Here is a 22,759-nt window from a genome sequence, read left to right on the forward strand (position 1 = left end):
AAGTGACCAATCAGACGTTCCTCTACCTAGAAATCCTTTTTTTTCCATGTATACTCCCTATATAAGCAATGTAATCCAAAACCCGGGGCTCCTCCCTATAGCTGCCTTGTTGCTATCGGTGGGAGCCCCAGCTCGAGCTTGGTAATAAAAACTCTCTTGCTTTTGCATCGGATATCAGCTCCCTGGTGGTCATTGGGAGATTTCGCGACTTGGGCATAACAACTAATGCTTGAAAACCCACAAACTAATTTCTTACTATTCCTGGGAGATCTCCTAGAACAAATATTCTAAACCCTCTCTATACAAGATGCCAACATTTTCCCATCCTCAGCTTTTGAGCAGAATTTTCCCTTCACTGAGGGAATTTCAGTTATGATATACATGTGAGCTCACATCTTGCTTTCTGTCTATTCTAAATATTATATCACTTAATGGCATCATAAAAATCAATCTCAAAGCAAGAAAAGAGAAATAAAAAACAAAGAGGAGATGGGACAAACAGAAAGCAAAAAGTAACTGACATGAAAGAGAAATATTACAATAGATCCTACAGACATTAAAGGGTTAATAATTTTATATACACCTTGATGGGAAAAGCTTGAACAATTTAGGTGAGAAACAGACAAAGTACTTGAAGGATACAAACCAGAAAAATGTATTTAATAAAAGATACTCTTAATGACCAGAAACTATAAAACTCTTAGAGGAAAACATAGGCAGAACACCCTATGACATAAATCACAGCAAGATCCTCTATAACCCACCTCCTAGAATAATGGAAATAAAAGCAAAAATAAACAAATGGGAACTCATTAAACTTAGATGCTTTTGCACAGCAAAGGAAACTACACAAGGTGAAAAGACAACCCTCAGAATGGGAGGGAATAATAGCAAATGAAACAACTGACAAAGGATTAATTTCCAAAATATACAAACAGCTCATGCAACTCAATACCAGGAAAACAAACAACACAATCAAAAAGTGGGCAGAAGACCTAAACAGATATCTCACCAAAGACGACGGCTAATTAACACAAGAAAAGATGCTCAGCGTTTCTCATCATTAGAGAAATGCAAGTGAAAACTACACTGAAGTATCACCTCACACAGTCAGAATGGCCACCATCCAAAATCTACAAGCAATAAATACTGGAGAGGGTGGAGAAAAGGGAATTCTTTTGCCCTATTGGTGGGAATTTAAATTGATATAACCACTGTGGAGGACAATATGGAGATTCTTTAAAAAACTAGGAAAAGACTACCATATGTATCCCACTACTCAGCATATACCCTGAGAAAACAATAACTGAAAAAGACACATGTACTCTGACGTTCATTGCAGCACTATTTACAATACCTAGGACATGGAAGCAACCTAGATGTCCATTGATAGATGAATGGATAAAGAAGCTGTGGTACATACAGAGACTAGAACATTCAGTTCAGTTCAGTTCAGTCGCTCAGTCGTGTCCGACTCTTTGCGACCCCATGAATCACAGCACGCCAGGCCTCACTGTCCATCACCATCTCCCAGAGTTCACTCAGACTCACGTCTATCGAGTTAGTGATGCTATCCAGCCATCTCATCCTCTGTTGTCCCCTTCGCCTCCTGCCCCAATCCCTCCCAGCATCACAGTCTTTTCCAATGAGTCAACTCTCGCATGAGGGGGCCAAAGTACTGGAGTTTCAGCTTTAGCATCATTCCTTCCAAAGAAATCCCAGGGCTCATCTCCTTCAGAATGGACTGGTTGGATCTCCTTGCAGTCCAAGGGACTCTCAAGAGTCTTCTCCAACACCACAGTTCAAAAGCATCAATTCTTCGGCACTCAGCCTTCATCACAGTCCAACTCTCACATCCATACATGACTAGTGGAAAACCATAGCCTTGACTAGACTGCAGCCATGAAATTAAAAGACGCTTACTCCTTGGAAGAAAAGTTATGACCAACCTAGATAGTATATTCAAAAGCAGAGACATTACTTTGCCGACTAAGGTCCGTCTAGTCAAGGCTATGGTTTTTCCACTAGTCATGTATGGATGTGAGAGTTGGACTGTGAAGAAGGCTGAGCACCGAAGAATTGATGCTTTTGAACTGTGGTGTTGGAGAAGACTCTTGAGAGTCCCTTGGACTGTAAGGAGATCCAACCAGTCCATTCTGAAGGAGATCAACCCTGGGATTTCTTTGGAAGGAATGATGCTAAAGCTGAAACTCCAGTACTTTGGCCCCCTCATGCGAGAGTTGACTCATTGGAAAAGACTGTGATGCTGGGAGGGATTGGGGGCAGGAGGAGAAGGGGAAGACCGAGGATGAGATGGCCGGATGGCATCACTGACTTAATGGACATGAGTCTGAGTGGGCTCCGGGAGATGGTGATGGACAGTGAGGCCTGGCGTGCTGCGATTCATGGGGTCGCAAAGAGTTGGATACGACTGAGTGACTGAACTGAACTGACTGACTAGACGGACCTCAGTCGGCAAAGTAATGTCTCTGCTTTTGAATATGCTATCTAGGTTAGTCATAACTTTTCTTCCAAGGAGTAAGCGTCTTTTAATTTCGTGGCTGCAGTCACCATCTGCAGTGATTTTGGAGCCCAAAAAAAGTCTGACACTGTTTCCACTGTTTCCCCATCTATTTCCCATGAAGTGATGGGACCGGATAGAACATTACTCAGCCATAAAAAGAAATACATTTGAGTCAGTTCCAATGAGGCAGATAAACCTAGAGCTTATTGTACGGAGCAAAGTAAGTCAGAAACAGAAAAACAAATATCATATACTGATGCATATATATAGAATCTAGACAGACAGTACTGATGAACCTGTTTGCAGGGTGGCAATGAAGACATAGAGAACAGACTTGTGGGGAAGGACAGGGTGGGACGATGAACAGAGTAGCATGGAAACATATGTACTACCTTACATAAAACCAATAGCCAGTGGAAATTTTCCGTATGATTCAGGGAGCTCAAACCCAGTCTCTGTTACAACCTAGAGTGGTGGGATAGGGTGGAAGGTGGGAGGGAGGTTCAAGACGGAGAAGACATATGTATACTTTTGGCTAATTCATGTTGATATATGGCAGAAACCAACACAGTATTACAAAATAACCATCCTTCAACTAAAAACAAATATATTAAAAAATTTTTTTTTAAAAAGATACTCAGTGGCCTATAGTCTAACTTAGGGGTAAAACTTTTCTACAAGGAAAATTCTAAGCCAAAATGTATTTTACTGGAAATTTCTCCAAATATTTTAGGAAGTTCAGTTCAGTTCAGTCGCTCAGTAGTGTCCGACTCTTTGCAACCCCATGAATCGCAGCATGCCAGGCCTCTCTGTCCATCACCAACTCCCAGAGTTCACTCAAACTCACATCCATCGAGTCAGTGATGCCATCCAGCCATCTCATCCTCAGTCGCCCCCTTCTCCTCCTGCCCCCAATCCCTCCCAGCATCACAGTCTTTTCCAATGAGTCAACTCTCGCATTAGGTGGCCAAAGTACTGGAGTTTCAGCTTTAGCATCATTCCTTCCAAAGAAATCCCAGGGCTGATCTTCAGAATAGATTGGTTGGATCTCCTTGCAGAGGTAATATCAATCTTTCACAGACTCTTCCAGAAGAGAAAAGAGGAGAAAATACTTCCTATCTCACTTTTTGGTGGCTCAGATGGTAAAGGGTCTGCCTACAGTGTGGGAGACCTGAGTTTGATCCCTGGGTCAGGAAGATCCTCTGGAGAAGGAAATGGCAACCCATTCCAGTACTCTTGCCTGGAAAATCCCATGGATGGAGAAGTGTAGTAGGTTACAGTCCATGGGTTCGCAAAGAGTCGGACACGACTGAGCGACTTCACTTCACTTCACTTACCTTAATACCAAAATCAAAGACATTATAAAAAAAAAAACAAAGATCATGACCACTCATAGGCCAAAGTGCAAGTTTTCTTAAAAATATGTAACAGCAAGTAGAACACAGTGATGTTTTTCAAAAAAAGGATACTGTATTATGGTCATTCAGAGTTGGTTCAGTATTAGAAAATTATCAATGCAACTCAATATATCAAAGTCTAAAAGAAGAAAAACCATGCAATGATCTCAATAAATACATAAACCCATTTGAAACATTTATCCATAGTAAAATCTCTCAGTAAACTAGCAATAGAAGGTATTTCCTCAACCTTATAAGTAAAACTGAAAGTCACTCAGTCGTGTCTGACACTTTTTGACCCAAAGGACTATACAGTCCATGGAATTCTCCAGGCCAGATTCTGGAGTGGGTAGCCTTTCCCTTCTTCAGGGAATCATCACAACCCAGGGATCGAACCCAGGTCTCCCATCTTGCAGGTGGATTCTTTACCAGCTGAGTCACCAGGGAAGCCCAAGAATACTGATGTGGGTAGCCTAGCCCTTCTCCGGCAGATCTTCCTGATGCACAAATCGAACCTGGGTCTCCTGCATTGCAGGCGGATTCTTTACCAGCTGAGCTACGAGGGAGGAGTCTACAAAACCTCAGGGCGTCCCAGGTCATGCTAGTGGTAAAGAACCCGCCTACCAGCAGGAGACATGAGAGAGGTGGGTTCGATCCCTGGGTCAGAAAGATCCCCTCGAAGAGAGCAGGGCAACTCAATTCAGTACTCCGTCCTGAAGAATCTCATGGACAGTGGAGCCCCAAGGGCTACAGTTCACAAGGTCACAAAGAGTCAGACAAGACTGAATTGACTTAACATGCATGCATACAAACTTAAGAATAACATCACACTTAATGATGAAAGACTGAATTCTTCCCCAAGTATGGGAAAAAGAAAGTCCTGGGATAAGGCAAGGATGTCCACCTCCTCACTTTCAGGAGGGTCCATCACTGATTGTCCACCTCTGACAGTTTGTCTCTATTATTCCCATTCCTGAACTAAGTCATCGAAGTTATGTCCTTGACATTACACTACTCTGTTTTCATATTTCATCCTTTGGGAATCTCATCGTCTCCAAGAATTTCTAATCATCGCCCTTATTTAGTACCTTATGTCCAAAAGTCCATTGAATACCATTACTCGGAATTCTTTACTTTCACTTCAAATGTAAGATTAAAATTGTATTCACCTTTTATCCATAAGGATTTTTATTTACTTATACTATCATTCTCCCAGCCACCCAAATTCAAAAATCAGTATTATTAACTTCATTACTCACAACTCCACAGATAATCCCCGGTCCTATCAATTCCTCATTTTCAAAAGTAATCCACCTTTACCTCTGCTCCATTCAATTTCTAAGTTCAGATTCTATCACTCCATATTTTTGTCAAGCTCTTCCTTGAAAATCACTCTCAACATGCCATTACATTTTATTCAACAGTATAGAGTACTAAGTTCTATAATTTAGATTCAAATTTCTCTAAAGTTTAGCCTACTTTTCCAGGGTGTCTATCATTAATCTCACCACATAATCTCTATTATCTATTTATTATTCCATTCAAATCTTGGTGGCTCAGTGGTGAAGAATCTGCCTGCCAATGCAAGAGTCTTGGATTAGATCCCTGGGTCAGGAAGATTACCTGGAGTAGGAAATGGCAACCCACTCTAGCATCTTCCTGGAAAATCCCATGGATAGAGGAACCTGGCAAGCTACCATCCATAGGGTCACAAAGAGTCGGGCAAGACGGAGCGACTGAGCACACACACACAATTTTCTGCCTTTGCCCAGCCTTTTGCTTTTGTTCATATTCTTCCTCTCTATCTCCCCTACTGTCTTCACCCCACTGACATATCCACCACTACCTCCACCCATTGAAACAACTGCACTGAAAAGCTTCCTTTCTCCAAGACTCATGATTCTTCTACAAAGTTTTCTCTGATCATTCCAACTGGAAGTGATCATTCCCTCTCCAAATTCTTATTCCTCTATTCCCATTCCTATGTAGCATGCAATATATTCTAGGCAGAGCATTATCTTCTCAACCACTGTGCTTGCTGTTATTCAGTTACTCAGTCATGTCTGACTCTTTGCAACCCCATGGACTGCAGGATGCCAGACTTCCCTGTCCTTCACCAATTCCTGGAGCCTGCTAAAACTCTGTCCATTGAGTTGGTGATGCCATCCAACCATCTCATCCTCTGTTGTCCCCTTCTCCTCCTGTCTTCAATCTTTCCCAGTATCAGGGTCTTTTCTAACAAGTAGGCTCTTCACATTAGGTGGCCAAAGTATTGGAGCTTCAGTTTCAGCATCGGTCCTTCCAGTGAATATTCAGGACTAATTTCCTTTAGGATTGACTGGTTTGATCTTGCAGTCCAAGGGACTCTCAAGAGTCTTCTCCAACACCACAGTTCAAAAGCATCAGTTCTTCAGCAGTCAGCCTTCTTTATGGTCCAACTCTCACATCCATACATGACCAGTGGAAAAACCATAGCTTTGCCTATATGGACCTTTGTTGGCAAAGTAACATCTCTGCTTAATATGCTGTCTAGGTTTGTCATAGCTTTTCTTTCAAGGAGCAAGTGTCTTTTAATATCATGGCTGCAGTCACCATCTGCAGTGATTTTGGAGCCCAAGAAAATAAAATCTATCACTGTTTCCATTGTGTTCCCATCTATTTGCCATGAAGTGATGGGATCAGATGCCATGGTCTTTGTTTTATGAATGTTGAGTTTAAAACAGCTTTTCATTCTTCTCTTCCACTCTCATTGAGGCTCTTTAGTTCCTTTTTGCTTTCTGCCGTAAGGGTGGTGTCATCTGCATATCTGAGGTTATTGATATTTCTCCTGGGAATCTTGATTCCAGCTTGTGCTTCATCCAGCCTGCCATTCTGCATGATGTACTCTGCATGTAAGTTAAATGAGCAGGGTGACAATATACAGCCTTGATGTACTCCTTTCCCAATTTTGAACCAGCCCATAGTTCCATGTTGGTTCTAACTGTTGCTTCTTGGCCTGCATACAGGTTTCTCGGGAGGCAGGTAAGGTAGTCTAGTATTCCCATCTCTTGAAGAATTTTCCAGTTTGTTGTGATCCACACAGTCAAAGGCTTTATCTTAGTCAATGAAGCACTAGATATTTTTCTGGAATTCTCTTGCTCTTCCTATGATACAGTGGATGTTGGCAATTTGATCTCTGGTTCTTCTGTCTTTTCAAAATCCAGCTTGAACATCTGGAAGTTCTCAGTTCACATACTATTGAAACTTAGCCTGAAGGATTTTGAGCATTACTTTGCTAGAATGTGAAATGAGTGCAATTGTGCAGTAGTTTGAACATTTTTTGGCCTTGCCTTTCTTTGGGATTAGAATGAAAACTGACCTTTTTTAATCCTGTGGCGACTGTTGAGTTTTCCAAATTTGCTGGGATATTGAGTATAGCACTTTGACAGCATCATCTTTTAGGATTTGAAATAGCTCAGCTGAAATCCTATCACTACCACTAGATTTTTTTGTAGTGATGCTTCCTAAGGCTCACTTGAGTTCACACTCCAGGATGTCTGGCTCTAGGAGAGTGATCACACCATCATGGTTATCTGTGTCATTAGAATCTCTTTTGTATAATTCTTCTGTGTATTCTTGCCACCTCTTCTGGATATCTTCTGCTTCTGTTAGGTCTATACTGTTTCTGTCCTTTATTGTCCCCATCTTTGCATGAAATATTCCCTTGGTATCTCTAACCAGTGGTAATTGCCTAGAAACAGACACCTAATCTTGCTAATCCAGTTATAAATTTACACCTTTAAAAAAGTTGTTCACATTGTGAATGAAACAAAAAGAGGGGAGCGATAGATTATTTTCCCACTTGTTGTTAACTATATTTACATATGTTTAAGACCTGGTGTGGAATGTATTTAACCAGATGCTAGAATGAGTTTGGGTCTGCATGATCTGTGATGCAGACACATCTGGGAAGGCTGCTATGACCTTTTAGCCCTTAAACAGACATGAATCTTATGAAACTGACATCGACATTTAGAAAAAGAGTTTATGCATGCAACAGTTCGTTGAAATCCTTTTAGACTAGGGGGTATTCCCTACCTATTTTAAAGAAATTTTAAAAAAATGATTTGAAAAAGAGAAACCCGATTTTAGAATATTTTCTAATGTTAATTTATGTCCTCAGTGCCTAATGGAGTGACTTGCATACTGGGGAGTCATTAAATACATTATGCGCAATTTTGAAAGTAACATCCTGCCTTTCCTTTTGATAAATCTAAATGAGGGGGTAATTTTGAAGCTAAAAGAACTGATGAACCTCCAATATTCATATCTTTGTGGTATAGGAATAATTTGACTTAGTAGGAGCAAAATATTCCCTAGTAGTGCCTACCTTCTTCCTTCAGCCTGTATTAAGAAAATATATGAACTATAATTAAACACAGGCTCAATGATGTCAATATTATACAATAAAAGAATGGCATACTGGCAAACCTTAAAGGCACAATTAAATGAGTCAAGGGGAGACAAAAGGGCAAAAAAAAAAAAATCTGGGTCTCAAATTTCTTATCCTTCAGTTATTCTAGCTGGGAGAAAGAAGAGAAGAGAGAGATGAAAAAAGAAAGCAGGAAGGAGGAAAAGAAAGCGAGTCACTAAGAGAACAATCCTGAGAATGGATCCTTCGAATTGGCTAAACCAAAAAAAAAAAAAATTTAGTGAGTTCAAGGGTTTCCTGACAGTTTGACAAAGGGATAAATGTTTTCAAGTGGGTAATTAAATAGAATACTTACTTTGTTACTATCATCTTCTAGGGGAAAAAAATGGAGAATGACAGTAAAACATAGAATAACATTCAAATAAGAATTTGAATACTGATATCATGACCTAGCGGAGAAGGCAATGGCAACCCACTCCAGTACTCTTGCCTGGAAAATCCCATGGACAGAGGAGCCTGGTACTGCATGGGGTTGCTAAGAGTTGGATACGACTCAGTGACTTCACTTTCACTTTTCACTTTCATGCATTGGAGAAGGAAATGGCAACCCACTGTAGTGTTCTTGCCTGGAGAATCCCAGAGACGGGTGAGCCTGGTGGGCTGCCGTCTATGGGGTCACAAAGGGCCGGACACAACTGAAGTGACTTAGCAGCAGCAGCAGCAACCTAGAAATGTATCTTCACAAAATCAGATAGTATAGTACTTACGGGATATTTAAGGAAATTTTCCAGATCATTTTTATTATTTGATTCTCACTTTTAGGATTAGAAACAAATGGCTCTCCTCCCTCTCACTCCTAATCCCATTTAGCAAATGGGGCCAGATGTAGCTTCACTGTACATCCATGGTGAAGGCTATTCCTTAGCCACCTTGCTATAGTGCTTGATATTCCAGGACTTTTAAGGTAAAAGCAGGAATAATGATCACAGTGCACTCTGATTATCATGGTCTGATTATAAAAACCACAGCCATTGTAAAAGTCATTGCATGATATATGTATTAAATATATTTATGTTATAAATATAAAATACTGATAAATAAAAGTAGGCTCTGGTTAATCACTAAAAATTGACTTTATGAGGGTAGGAGGGTTGAGGACGATTCAGAGAATCATGATTCTATACAGATTTTGTAAGCATTTAAGAATAAAAATATGTAGATGTTTTAATTATGTACGATATAAAAGCTGTTATGCAAAAGTCATTCTTCTTTCTACTTATTCATTTCTAATGTTCTGTAAAGTGAAATGTGGAAGTAATATTTTCCTAGGTAAATAATTTTATGTGGATTTCAATCATATTTGAACTCAAATATCTGCATAAAGATGTTTCAATATGAATTATCATTGAGGCTTTATTTTTTGTTTTTATCAAAGATTATTATATGAATCATATATTAACCTTGTTTATACTTTTTAAACATAAAATATTAGCTTTACTCTTGAAAATCTGCTTTGATAATTAGACTTTGGCAATAAAATAAATCTGCAATTGTATCATAAAATATTACTCCTGAAACATATTCTCATGGGATATTTTTCCTTATGCACAGGTTATGCTCTGAAATAAATGAAGCATATTACTGAGATTTCAAAATGCTATGTGGCAATAGTAAAGTTAAGCCAACATCAACAGAAGTTGGCATTATCATTTTGCATGACAGCCAGAGTAATGACTGCCACCTTCAAACTAAGATAATATACCCAAAACGCTAGCCTTGGCAATCCACAGGATGGCTACAAACTCTTATTAAAAAACATGATTACACAGATGTGAAATTGGTCCTCACTCATTGTCAGTCTTTCTCTCTTGAATAAAATCTCTTTAACAGCAAAGAGCTTTGACTGTGGCTATGTTAAACAGGATGAAGTGAAAATTCTTACGGGTGTAATAAAAGTTATGAATAAACCCCAGTTCGGCCTGGGGAACTGAATGTAAGCACAGCTGCACGGGGAACCTTGAGAAAAATGTGACCATCTGTCATCATTTTCTTCAACAGGTGCTTGTAGTTTTTCTTCTTTTTCTAAATCACAAAAGCCTTGTTACTTCAAATATTTCTGTTTGTAATATCCATTTCTATAATAACTGTTATGGTGCTTTAATAATACTGATAGTATAACAGATATTTTGTGTTCAAGGGAATCTTTGATCCTAAAAAACCATAAACCCTATAAACAAACTATATAAATATAATCTTCAGATTTCAGTATAAGCTGATTTTAATAAGTTATTTCTTTGCTAATCTTGGAAATTTGAGAGGAATGTCAAAACAGAAGGGGACTGCCTTCTAGGAACCACTTCAGATAAAACTAAGATTCTCTAGTTCTAAGAAGTGATCTGTTAAGTAACTGCCAGAATATCAAAACAGGAGCCCTGTAAGCTTGCTTTCCAGGGAGGGGCCACCTGAGCAATTTGGTTGTTCTTTAAGTGCTACCTTCTGCAAATACACATCCTGATTTTTCTCCCACAGCCAATCATCTCATTTTAGTTTTCATGGAGAGAAATTTAATACTTTGCTATCATTATAGAATTATCAGATAAAGTGTAAAATTAAAACTTTGACTTGATCTCTAAGAATAGACTTCAATGAAAAAAAGAATTTCAGATTTTACCATTGACATATTTTTACTTTTAACCTATTTCACCATATTAACTTTAAAACAAATTTTAGATGGCTTCTCTTAACTCCCTATGACCAATTTGTCAACTTGTACAGTTGTATCAGACTCTTTGCAGCCCCCTGGACTGTAGCTGATGAGGCTCCTCTGTCCATGGGATTTTCTAGACAAGAATACTGGAGTGGGTTGCCATTTCCTTCCCTAATGACTAGCTGATGCAAGAAATAAATTTTGAAAAGAAGGCTCCTTCTTTCCTGTCTTTCCTCCTCCCTCCCTCCCTTCCTTCCTTCTTCTCCTTTTTTCCAACACGTATTTTATGGCATGGTTGCTACTCCTCAGTCCCTGCAGTAGGGCTGAAAGCACGTGCCTGTACAGTATAGACTACAAGACAAAGTGCCTGTCATCATCAAACTGATAGTGTCATTGCAGAATAAACAATTTTTGAGCTTAAATAATAATATAACCAAAAATATTTTGACAATAAGTGCTTATAGGAAAGTAAAACAGAGATTCTAGAGGTGGACTGGAAAGCCTGGAGTTGAGGCATCAGAAAAGTCGACAATGAGACTTATTTTGAGAAATAAACTACATTTAGGAGGCAGCCAATGACAAGTGTGGAGGAAGTAGGTCTGGGAAGAGATAGCAGCTGTTGGAAAGGACCTAGCAGGGGAAGAGGCAGGGCAAGGTTTATCCAGTTTGGTGAAGCAAATAAACGCCAGTATGACTGAACTCTAGTGCCCAAAACAGAAAAATGAGGTCAGCAGGGATCAGCTGATGCCCCAAAGGTTACGATGCTTTACAAATCAATTTAAATACTCAAATTTAATACTACGCTTATACAGTCATTTGAGCCTTTAGCAGCAAGTGCCATATTTTGGTTGATGTGTAAATATGTATATATGTGCCTGTGTGTGAGAGAGAGAATGTGTGTGTGTTACTGAGGTTGCCGTGTAAAAATGAAGAGAAGAAAGAAGAGCCGTGGTCAGAAGACAGGAATCAAGCAGTGGTCCCACGGGTTCAAGCTTGAGTGATGGTGATAAAACTGAAGGGAGGAGGTAGGCAGGTTTTAGATTTAGTTTGGAGGAAGCACCAATAGACCTGAAGACAGGTTTTAAACATGGGATGAAGGAAGGAGAAGAAAAAGGGATAACCCCTAATTTTTGACAGAAGCTACCAGGAGGTGTCATTTACCGAGATGGGAAAGGCCAGGGAAGAAGCAGGTTTGAGATGCTATCTAGACACCCAGGTGAGAAAGTCTAGAGGCAGAGTGTATATCGACTGTTCTTAGATCAAAATAATGCGTCAGTCAAGTTTCAGAAATTTACTGACTCTATAGTTAGCCTTGAATACAAAGGCTCCTAAAGCCCTCCAAATTCTTTTGAGTATTTACAAGTCATAAAACATTCTCTTTCTTCTTTTTCTTCATTTTTTAGGTTTCAGAACAAATATATATTCACTATATAGGATTAAAATATATTCACTAATATAATCCAAATATACTGAAATATATAGTAGGGAAAGAAATTAAATACTCTCACAATAATTGTAAAGATTCGCTGCACACCTATCCACAGAAACAGAACTTCTTGAGGCAGATTAAAAAACAACATAGATGTGCTCACTTCAGCAGCACATATACTAAAACTGGAATGATACAGAGAAGATTAGCACGGCCCCTGCACAAGGACGACATGCAAATTCATGAAGCGTTCCATATTTTCACACATGAAAAGACGCTCAACATTGCTCATTATTAGAGAAATGCAAATCAAAACTACAGTGGGATATCACCTCACACCAGTCAGAATGGCCATCATTAAAAAGTCTACAAACAATAAATGCTGGAGAGGGTGTGGAGAAAAGGGAAACCTCTTGCATTGCTGGTGGGAATGTAAATTGATACAGCCACTATGCAAGAAGGTATGGAGATTCCTTAAAAAACAAGGAATAAAACCACCATATGACCCAGCAATCCCACTCCTAGGCATATACCTTGAGGAGACCAAAACTGAAAAAGACACATGTACCCCAATGTTTGTTGCAGCACGATTTACAATAGTTAGAAGATGGAAGCAACCTAGATATCCATCAACAGATGAATGGATAAAGAAGCTATGGTACATATATAATGGAATACTACTCAGCCATGAAAAGGAACACATTTGAGTCAGTTCTAATGAGGTGGACGAACCTAGAGTCTATTATACAAAGTGAAGTAGGTCAGAAAGAGAAATGTATATATCATATACTGATGCATATATATGGAATCTAGAAAGATGGTACTGATGAATTTATTTTCAGGGCAGCAAAGAAACAGACATAGAGAACAGACCTATGGACATGGAGTGGGAGAGGAGTGGGTGAGATGTATAGAGAGAGGAACATGCAAATTTACATTACCATATGTAAAATAGATAGCCAATGGGAATTTGCTGTATGACTCAGGGAATTCAAACAAGGACTCTAACAATCTAGAAGGATGGGATGGGGAGGGGTGTGGGAAGGAGGTTCAGGAGGGAGGGGACATGGGTGTACCTATGGCTGATTCTTGTTAATGTGTGACAGAAAACCACAAAATTCTGTAAATAATTACCCTTCAATTAAAAACATAAAGTGGCAAAAAAAACACACATAGTTTCATAGTTGATAATGTTTTCTCTTCTAGTAATTTCTTAAATAATCTACAAGTATGATTGTGGAGTAAAGTTATTTCCAGCATCACACTCAAGTTGGAAAACAGCCTGAAGTATACCTAATCCATGTTGTGTTGTTGTTCAGCCGCTAAGTCACGTCCAACTCTGGACTGCAGCACGCCAGGCCTTCCCTGTCCTTCACCATCTCCCTGAGTTTGCTCAAATTCATGTCCACTGAGTTGGTGATGCTATCTAACCATCTCATCCTCTACTGCCCTCTTCTTTTGCCTTCAATCTTTCCCAGCATCAGGGTCTTTTCCAATGAATCAATTGGCCAAAGTATTACAGTTTCAGCTTCAGCATCAGTCCTTCCAATGAATATTCAGGGTTGATTTCCTTTATGATTGACTGGTTTGATCTCCTTGTTGTCCAAGGGAATCTCAAGAGTCTTCTCCAGCACACAGTTCAAAAGTATCAATTCTTCATCAACCCCATGAACAGTATGAAAAGGCAAAAAGATATGATACCTAATCATAGTTCCCACCAAAGGAAGGTTTCTTTAAAAAATGTTTTTAGGAGAGGATCTCAATGTGCAATATCTCCAATGACAAAGCTCATGCATTTAACAACCTCACAAGGCAACTCATTCAATTTTATTTTAGTTTATTTTTTGGCCACACCATGCAGCTCTATGAGGGATCTTAGTTCCCCTACTAGGAATTGAACCCATGCTCCCTGCATTGGAAGTGTGGAATCTTAACCATTGCACAGCCAGGGAAATACTGCAACTCATTTTAATAACTCTAATGGTAGAAATGGATTTCTTATACTAACCTGAAAGCTTCTATCTTTAAAGTATACTAATTGGGTCTTTTTTCTTCCTCTGGAGCCTAATAGGCAACATCTAATCCATCTTTCTTGAGGAAGGCTGTCCACTATTTCAAGACAAAGATTATGTCTTTTCCAGCTGTTCTTTCTCCAAATATTGCCCGATGCTTCCTATTGCCTCGGTAGCCCAATTTCCAGAGATTTCAATTATCTTTGTAATTCTCCTTTAGAACAATTGAGGTCACTCATACATCTTTTAAAAAGTTATTTTAGAAGCTATCTTCTGAAATGATTAGCCTAGAATAGAGTACAATGTCAATATTACTTTCCTTGATGTCAATGTAGTATTTAAAGGCTAATATTGCATTCATGCAGAGAAGGTAATGCCACCCCACTCCAGTACTCTTGCCTGGAAAGTCCCATAGACAGAGGAGCCCAGTAGGCTGCAGTCCATGGGGTCACTAAGAGTCGGCACGACTGAGCAGCTTCACTTTCACTTTTCACTTTCATGCATGGGAAAAGGAAATGACAGCCCACTCCAGTGTTCTTGCCTGGAGAATCCCAGGGACAGGGGAGCCTGGTGGGCTGCCATCTATGGGATCACACAGAGTTGGACATGGCTAGAGTGACTTAGCAGCAGCAGCAGCAGCATTGCATTCATGTATTCAACAGGCATATCTTTTGAGCTTAGGATGAATGACTACTTAGACCTAAAATGAATTCCAATTAAGACCAATTTTACACACTTTGTACATACAGAATTAAACATTAAATAGAGTGTTTATTTGTATTCTCACTGAATTTTTAATTTTTAGTTTTCTTTGTTTATTTTAATATATCACTATCTTTTGAGTCCTTATTCTGTAGCCTAATATAGGCAGTCTGTTATCAACATGATTTGGGTATGGATGTTTAAATATTTACAATAACTAATTTAACTTTATTAGTCCATCTTCTACAGTGACATCATATGAAACCTGCCAATTACCTTAGTATCATTCAGACACAACATTCATTTATTAGCCGAACTGCAAGTCCAGCAAATCAAATGCCAAAGAAAATGCAGTCTTGTCAGTATAATTTGTGTGTATTGAAAGCATGTTGACCTCTAGTCACAAACCAATTGCTTCAGGCAAAGCATTCACAAATCTGTTGCTTAAAGTTTATCCTTGAGTTTTCACAAATGACTCTCAACCTCCCCGAACTCTTCCCTTAGTAAATATTTTTTCTCCAAGTTGAAAATCTGGGACATTTGTCTCCATGTAATCATCTGATAAGGGCTTCCCAGGTGGCACAGCAGTAAAGAATTCACATATCAATGCAGGCGGAGAAGGCAATGGCACCCCACTCCCAGTACTCTTGCCTGGAAAATCCTATGAACAAAGGAGCCTGGTAGGCTGCAGTTCATGGGGTCGCTAAGAGTCAGATACGACTGAGCGACTTCCCTTCCACTTTTCACTTTCATGCATTGGAGAAGGAAATGGCAACCCACTCCAGTGTTCTTGCCTGGAGAATCCCAGAGATGGGGGAGCCTGGTGGGCTGCCGTCTGTGGGGTTGCACAAAGTCGGACATGACTGAAGTGACTTAGCAGCAGTAGCAGTATCAATGCAGAAGGCATAGGTTCGATCCCTGGGTTGGGAAGATCCCCTGGAGCAGGAAATGGCAACCCACTCCAGTATTCTTGCCTGAGAAATCCCACGGACAAAGGAGTCCGGTGGGCTACAACCATGGTGTTGCAACGAATCAGACACGACTGAGTGACTGAACATACACGCAATCATCTGACAATTCTGATATTTCACTAAGTGATTGACTCATTCTAACAATACCTTGTATTGACTGAGTACTTTCAATGTACCACATACTCTACTAAGAGCTTTAAGTGACTAGTTCATTGCGTCCTCTCAAAAATGCCATGGGTAGATATAATTTCCTTCTTCATAAAGGGAACTGTCACTTGAGCAAGGTTAAAGAGTTGGCCTAGGGCCACACAAGGAATAAGTAGCAAGCAATGTTGGGACTCATAGCAGGACTTCCTGCTCTTAACTGCTCAGCAGTTATTCAGCAGGTATTCCTTGAGGACCCACCAGGCAAAGGGACTCTTTCCTGTTCCCTCAGGAAATGAGACACTCATCAGCTTGTAGATGTTCCATCCACGCCCTAATGAAACACTAATTATCTACTATGCAAACTCCTTTTCCTCCTTCTCCCTGCTGCAACTATAGCTTTAGGGCATTTCACTGCTTATTAGTAATCTTGGAAAATGAAAGTGGGAAGGGAAAGAGTATCTATTTACACTTTACACTAACTAGAAATACACTTTTCCAAATACAAAGGGAGTCATTTTGTTACTGTTCATTCTAATAAAAGATTTAAGAGCAGAACACATCTCTTGGCTTACATGCAGGCTGAGACTAACCTGAGACTTTCATTTATTAATATTCATTTGATGCCCTGTGATCACATATAACTTACCAATTTTAGGCTTTGTGTGGGCAGATATTTCTGTTGCTTAGAAATATAGCAGCTAGTACCAACTGACAAAAGGTGTATAGGAATGGAAGGGAGGTACGAGGAGGAGGGAGATTTCTGGCTCAGAGTATTTCAAAATACACCGCCACCCACAGTTCTTCCATTGCGGTTCTCATTTCAGCATGTAACTTTGAGAAAATACTTTAAATTATCAACACATTTGTTAAACATCTCAGAAGTGTTTCAATTCTAGAAAAACCCACTTGACTTTTCTACTTTACAAAATAATCTCTATCCAAGCACATGCTAACCCTTGCTTCAAACATCAGTCACTCTGAATTGCTTTGTTGGGAAGCCTACTATGCATCTCCATGCCCAGAGTCTGGAATCTTCCAAGCTTCTGTAGGTGGACACGGGAGTTACCTGATTCTGATCAAAGAGCCTGACCACACAAGGTCAGTAGTTCCTGAACGTGACTGAACAGAATCAATTTAAAAACTTTAAAATACATTAAGCCCTGTGTAAGCTGCTAGAGGCTGTGATTTAATGCCGTAAAGGAGGGAGGAAAGATGCCTGGATGCTAAAATTTTTTAAAGATGTGCATGTGATTCCAATGTGCAAATTTGGGAATTTCTGACGTGGGAAGTATCTTCCCAGTTCTCAGTCCTCTATTAGCACTGCCTGCTCACCACTGGAGTGCAATTTGTCATTGCTATCTTGGCCCTGTCTGAAGGGATCTGGAGGTCCAAAATACCAGGAGGCCTTGTTTCTACATGGTTTCATCTACCATGAGTTTTCCTATATGAATGGGCTTCTGGGCATGAAGCTTTTAGGGGAGAAAAAAAAATAGTAGCAATTTAGTTGTATCTAAGAAACTGAGGTTCTCAAATTTTAGTTTACAAATTGCCTGAAAGATGGAAATCTTCCCCAGACTCATGTAGTTTTGTTGATCTAGCTTCTCAAAGTCTTTTAGCTCCCTCATGTTATTGAAGATGAGAAGGAACACAGAGTATAAGAGAAAAACATTCACACCTAGTATTAAGAAAGAAACTCCTATAAAATCACCAAATCTCTAGATCAAAGCCTGAAAGACTCTAGTTGAGCTTACTAAACGTGTGTAACAAGGCTACAGAAACAGAAAAGAGAGCTCAGGTAGTTCAGACACTTTAATTATATTTCTTCCATGCAGGCAGACTCCTATAGTCAATGTCTACCGAGTCCTTTGAAGCCCATGCCAGATAATCTTCCTCATAGTATATAATACTTTGAATGGTAAATGCTACGGTTAATCTTGAAAGACAACATTTAAAACTTCGGACACTTGTTTTCCTTTGTGTTTTAATTGTAAGCCTCCCAATCTGAAATAGCCACAGCACTGCCCCTTATCACATCACCCTATTTTAAACCTCTGCACACACTTATCACTTTTTGATATTTTTCCTGCTTATTTGTTTACCCCCATCAAAATGGGAGCTCCATGAGACCACTGATTTCCTCTCAATCAATGCTATGTCCCCAAGATCTAGAACTGTTCAATAAACCTTTAATCAATATTGGTTGAATGAATGAATGAACATTCCAACATTATCAGTGAGTACTTTACTAAAACAGTCGTGTGAAACTCACAAATGATCCCCCTGCTGTATAGCCTGAAGCCTCAAATGTATACGTCTACAAAATGGGAGAAATAAGATATTGACCTCATAGGGCTATTGTGAGAATTACATGAGATAACACACTTGAAGGACGATAATGTATGGCATATATTAAGAACTCCATGAATGAAAAATCACATTACAGAAATATATATCTATGGCATTTATACAACAAAAATGTAAGAGAAATACTATGATTTTATTTTACCAATCTTTTTAAAACTGCTTTTTATTAACATGTTCTTTCACTATTGAGGAAGAAAATTAAAATGTTTTTATATAAACTACCAGCTGCTTGCAGAAGAAAGAATACCAAACCAGGACCAAGAGGAAATGAATCCAGACCACTGACCTATACGGCTTCCAACAGGTCACTCCATAGGTACCTAAGGCCCAGTTTCTTAACTGTAAAATTCAGGCAGGAGAGTTAGGAAATTTAAGGCAGATCAACTGAACTCTGAGCTCTGAAGAGCAACAAGTGCCCAAAATATCAATATTCAACTTGTAAAACCAAACACTGTTTAAAGATTTATCATAATATTTGGCTACATTAGTTGAATACAAAAGACCTCAATAGTAAATTAAATTTGAACTATCCATTATTTCCATAGCACTCATATATAATCCCATTTTTACTGTTAACAAAAATGAACACATTTGAAGCTTTCATATTTTTGCAGAATTTCCCACTTATGTGCATACTATATGCTATCCTTAGGTGAAGCTTTTCTTTATTTTTGGTCTACTCCAGAATTTAACAAGTTAAAAAAAGACAAGTGGAGAAGAGGTTTTCTAGAGAAATAATTCTCTGTTTAAAAGTTCTGTACTAATTATCTTTTAAAAGTTACAATAAGCCACATTACGAGGCATCCTTAGGCAGAGTTGTTTGTTTGTTTTACGTACAGATCAAACATTTCCAGAAACAAGATGATATATAATGAATTCATTCTTTTGGCCAGCAACTCTATTATAACAGTGCTCTATTACAAATGATGAATCAATAAACCACCATTCACTTTCTTTGAAGTGGATGGACTCTTGGCTTTCTTTCCAAGAATCCAGAAATAGGCCGTCGGTCGCCTGAAGCCTTGAACTTTGGCGGTCAATTCAGGTGCATTGTTCTCCTGGCTTTTAGTCCTTCTCCTCGGGCTGGCTTCTTGAAATCATTTGCTCCGTCAGGGAGACCACGCAGCTTAAGAGCATCCTGGTGATTCTTGGTTCCCGCTTACACTGGTGCACGTGGACTCACTACTAATACACCAAACATGAAGCTTGGAGAGGTCCCTTGTCATCTGGAAATTGGCAGAGGGAGCAGGGGGCAGGGCATAACCTGAAGATTTATAAATACCTCTTAACAAAGCCCCAGCTGATCTGTGTCGGGGTTGTACACTCTCTTCGTCTTCCCCTTACAGCTTTTCAATTTGCTTTCCAAACATTTCTTTGTTGCCGTTGGCTGCGGTGCACTTAAAAGAAGCACATCATTAACCACAAAGAATGCTCACTGTTTCCCAGCACTTCCTCAGCAAGCAGCCGGGCAGCAATCACCTCGCTGCTGAAGAGACTCCTCATTACAGCAAAGTTTCGGTGGTGGCAACAGCCAACCAGTGAGGTTGTAACAAATGATGACATCCATTTCTGCCTCCATTCCCCAGCAATTTACACCCCCAAAGGAAGACTGAATTCATTTTTGTGCAGATTTCAACAGGCACATCTGACAATGCTGCCCTCTTCTCCAACTCGCACAAACTAGGCATTCATCAACCCTGATTACTTCCCCCAAATGGCGACTCAACAGTTGCTAAGTGGCTTGGATGGGGGCGGAATTGCTCTGTGTCAGAAAGGGGCAAAGTACAAGGAGAGGACACGAATCCATCAGGGACGTAAGCATTGAGTTAATTCACTGAGACAGAATAGTGAGGCTTTCCAAAGCCAAGGCGAAAAGAAAGACTGCTTCCCACCCCTGGCAACTCTGTGAAACACAGTGTCTGGAAGCCAACCTCAGTACCATCCCAGGAGTACTGTGTCCCTAACTGAACAACTTATCTGATAGGTTACATGGAGACAGGCTTTACTCTACAACCACGTTTCTCTCTTCTTTCCCATTTTGATGGTACCCGGTTATACACCCTTTAAAGAAACATCTGCTCCAGGGTTGGAAGATTACAAAACGGGCAGGGCCAATTTCCATAATACCTCATCTCTGAGTGTAGTTTTAAGAGTGTCCAAGCCAGTATACTGCTCTGAGGAAACGGAATCAAAATCGGATACTTCCATCTACAAGCAAATGTCGCACTGCCCCCTGGAGGTAGTCTCATTGCATCCAGTCCTGAATTAGTGACTGGCAACCCCTGAAATGGCAACCCACTCGGGTGTGCTTGCCTGGAGAATCCCAGGGACAGCGGAGCCTGGTGGGCTGCCGTCTATGGGGTCGCACAGAGTCAGACATGACTAAAGCAACTTAGCAGCAGCAGCAGCAGTAACCACTGAAAACTCTGGGGTTGCTGAGGTTTAGAACTCTTTTTGGGGGGGGCAGAGGGAGGGTGGAAAGAGTGTGGACTAGGAAGATGTGTAAGCATGAGGGAGTAAAAAAGAGGTGAATAAGTAAACGCTTGCCTCCCCATCTCAGCAGTGTAGAAAGAGTGGATACATGGTAATAGGTACTCAGAAGCGGTGGTTGAAGGGGGATTGACAGGGTGGTGAGAATGAGTGTGGTTGCATGGATTTCGCAAAGATGGCCATGCTAATATCTTCCCCTCCCATGTGACCTCCTCACCATGGGATATTGAGGTGGTATCTACATTTTCTCTTGAATCCAGAGGGACTGGGACCACAGCAAAAGACATAGTCCAGGACTCCAAGGCTAAATGATAAAGGGCCGTACAGTTTCTACTTGGGCCTCTTGAGATGTTCACTGTTGGGACTCAGCCGCTATTGGGAGGAAGCTGGGCAGCTGCATGGAGAGGCCACATTCCCAGCACAGTACCTGGGGAGGTCCAGCCAACAGCCAGCCTCAGTCACCAGTCAGAAAAACCAGTGAGAGAGCCTCCAGATGACTCAGTGACTCAGAGTGGACGTCAAGTGAAGCAAAAAAGACCTGTCACCACCAAGCCCTGCTCAAATAGTAGCTTTGGAGAAAAACAAACCACCATGTTTGGGGGTAGTTTATTACACAGTGATAGATAACCAAAAGAGGGGCAAGGTCCCCTCCGACACTGAATATTTCCTAACACAGAAATGGGGCCTGAAGAGAACTGGAACCTGCCTCTCAGCCTTTTACCAGTTTTCATAATTTGGGTTGATTCTTTATTCACTTTAGCTTTTTCCCTCTTGGTCCCAGATCAAGCTGTCCATGGGATATATCTCAACTGAAATTATGTGTGTATATATGCAAAACAGGGTGTGTTATACAAACGAATTGTGGCTGCTATTTACTAATCAGATTTTACTTACACACACACACACACACACACACACACACACATCTGTCTTCTCTCAAAAAACAAACAAACAGAAGATCTGGCAATACTTGATTTGCATTCCCACATAACAGTAATTCACATGTGAAAACTGGGGTTTCTTCCATCCCCTCTACTCTTCTGCATTACAATACTGCCGTTTCCACTGGAGTCTTGTCACTCTTTTACATTTGCTTCCTGACCTCTGTATGGATTTGGGTTTATGACATCTTTTTCACCAGCAATTCTCTGCCAGGCTAGTTGGGAGTTAGTCTTACATAGTTATCCACGAGTTAAAATTCCATTGAAAAGAAGAGCCTTAATATCATCAGAAAAAAATAAAAGTCCAAATAATAATAAAATAAAATATCTAAAGGTCAAGTTTTCTAATTAAGAAAGAATGAAATAATATATATAGAAAGTAGCCACAAGGGAAGGTGACTTGGACATCAGCTTAGGTTGTCATCAGTCATCATACAGTTTAATGCCATTGGCCCAGAACCAATGCTTTTTGTTGTATTGTTTCATGCAAAGTTTGTTCTCGCTGAAAGTAAAATTACATAAAAATCAAAGTTTCCTAATGGAATCACATACACAATGTTTAAGAACTTAAACATTGGTAGAGTTGCTGAAGATGCCACTCACTATACAAAGAATCTCAAATTAGTAGGTTTGGGGAGAAGATACAATTTCAAATGTTGGAAAA

General features: G+C 39.9%; 1 protein-coding gene and 1 non-coding gene across 2 annotated transcripts in view; one reads left to right on the forward strand and one right to left on the reverse strand.

Moving 5' to 3' along the window:
• The window catches only part of MOXD1 (monooxygenase DBH like 1), a 96,651-nt gene that overhangs the window by 71,133 nt on the left and 2,759 nt on the right, over nucleotides 1-22,759 (reverse strand). The window lies entirely within an intron of this gene.
• On the forward strand, nucleotides 12,624-12,730 carry LOC128053612 (U6 spliceosomal RNA). The gene has a single exon (XR_008199934.1). It is a non-coding gene; the product is annotated as a U6 spliceosomal RNA (small nuclear RNA).

Source organism: Budorcas taxicolor, chromosome 9 (genome assembly GCF_023091745.1).
Source record: "Budorcas taxicolor isolate Tak-1 chromosome 9, Takin1.1, whole genome shotgun sequence".
Lineage (NCBI taxonomy): Eukaryota > Metazoa > Chordata > Mammalia > Artiodactyla > Bovidae > Budorcas > Budorcas taxicolor.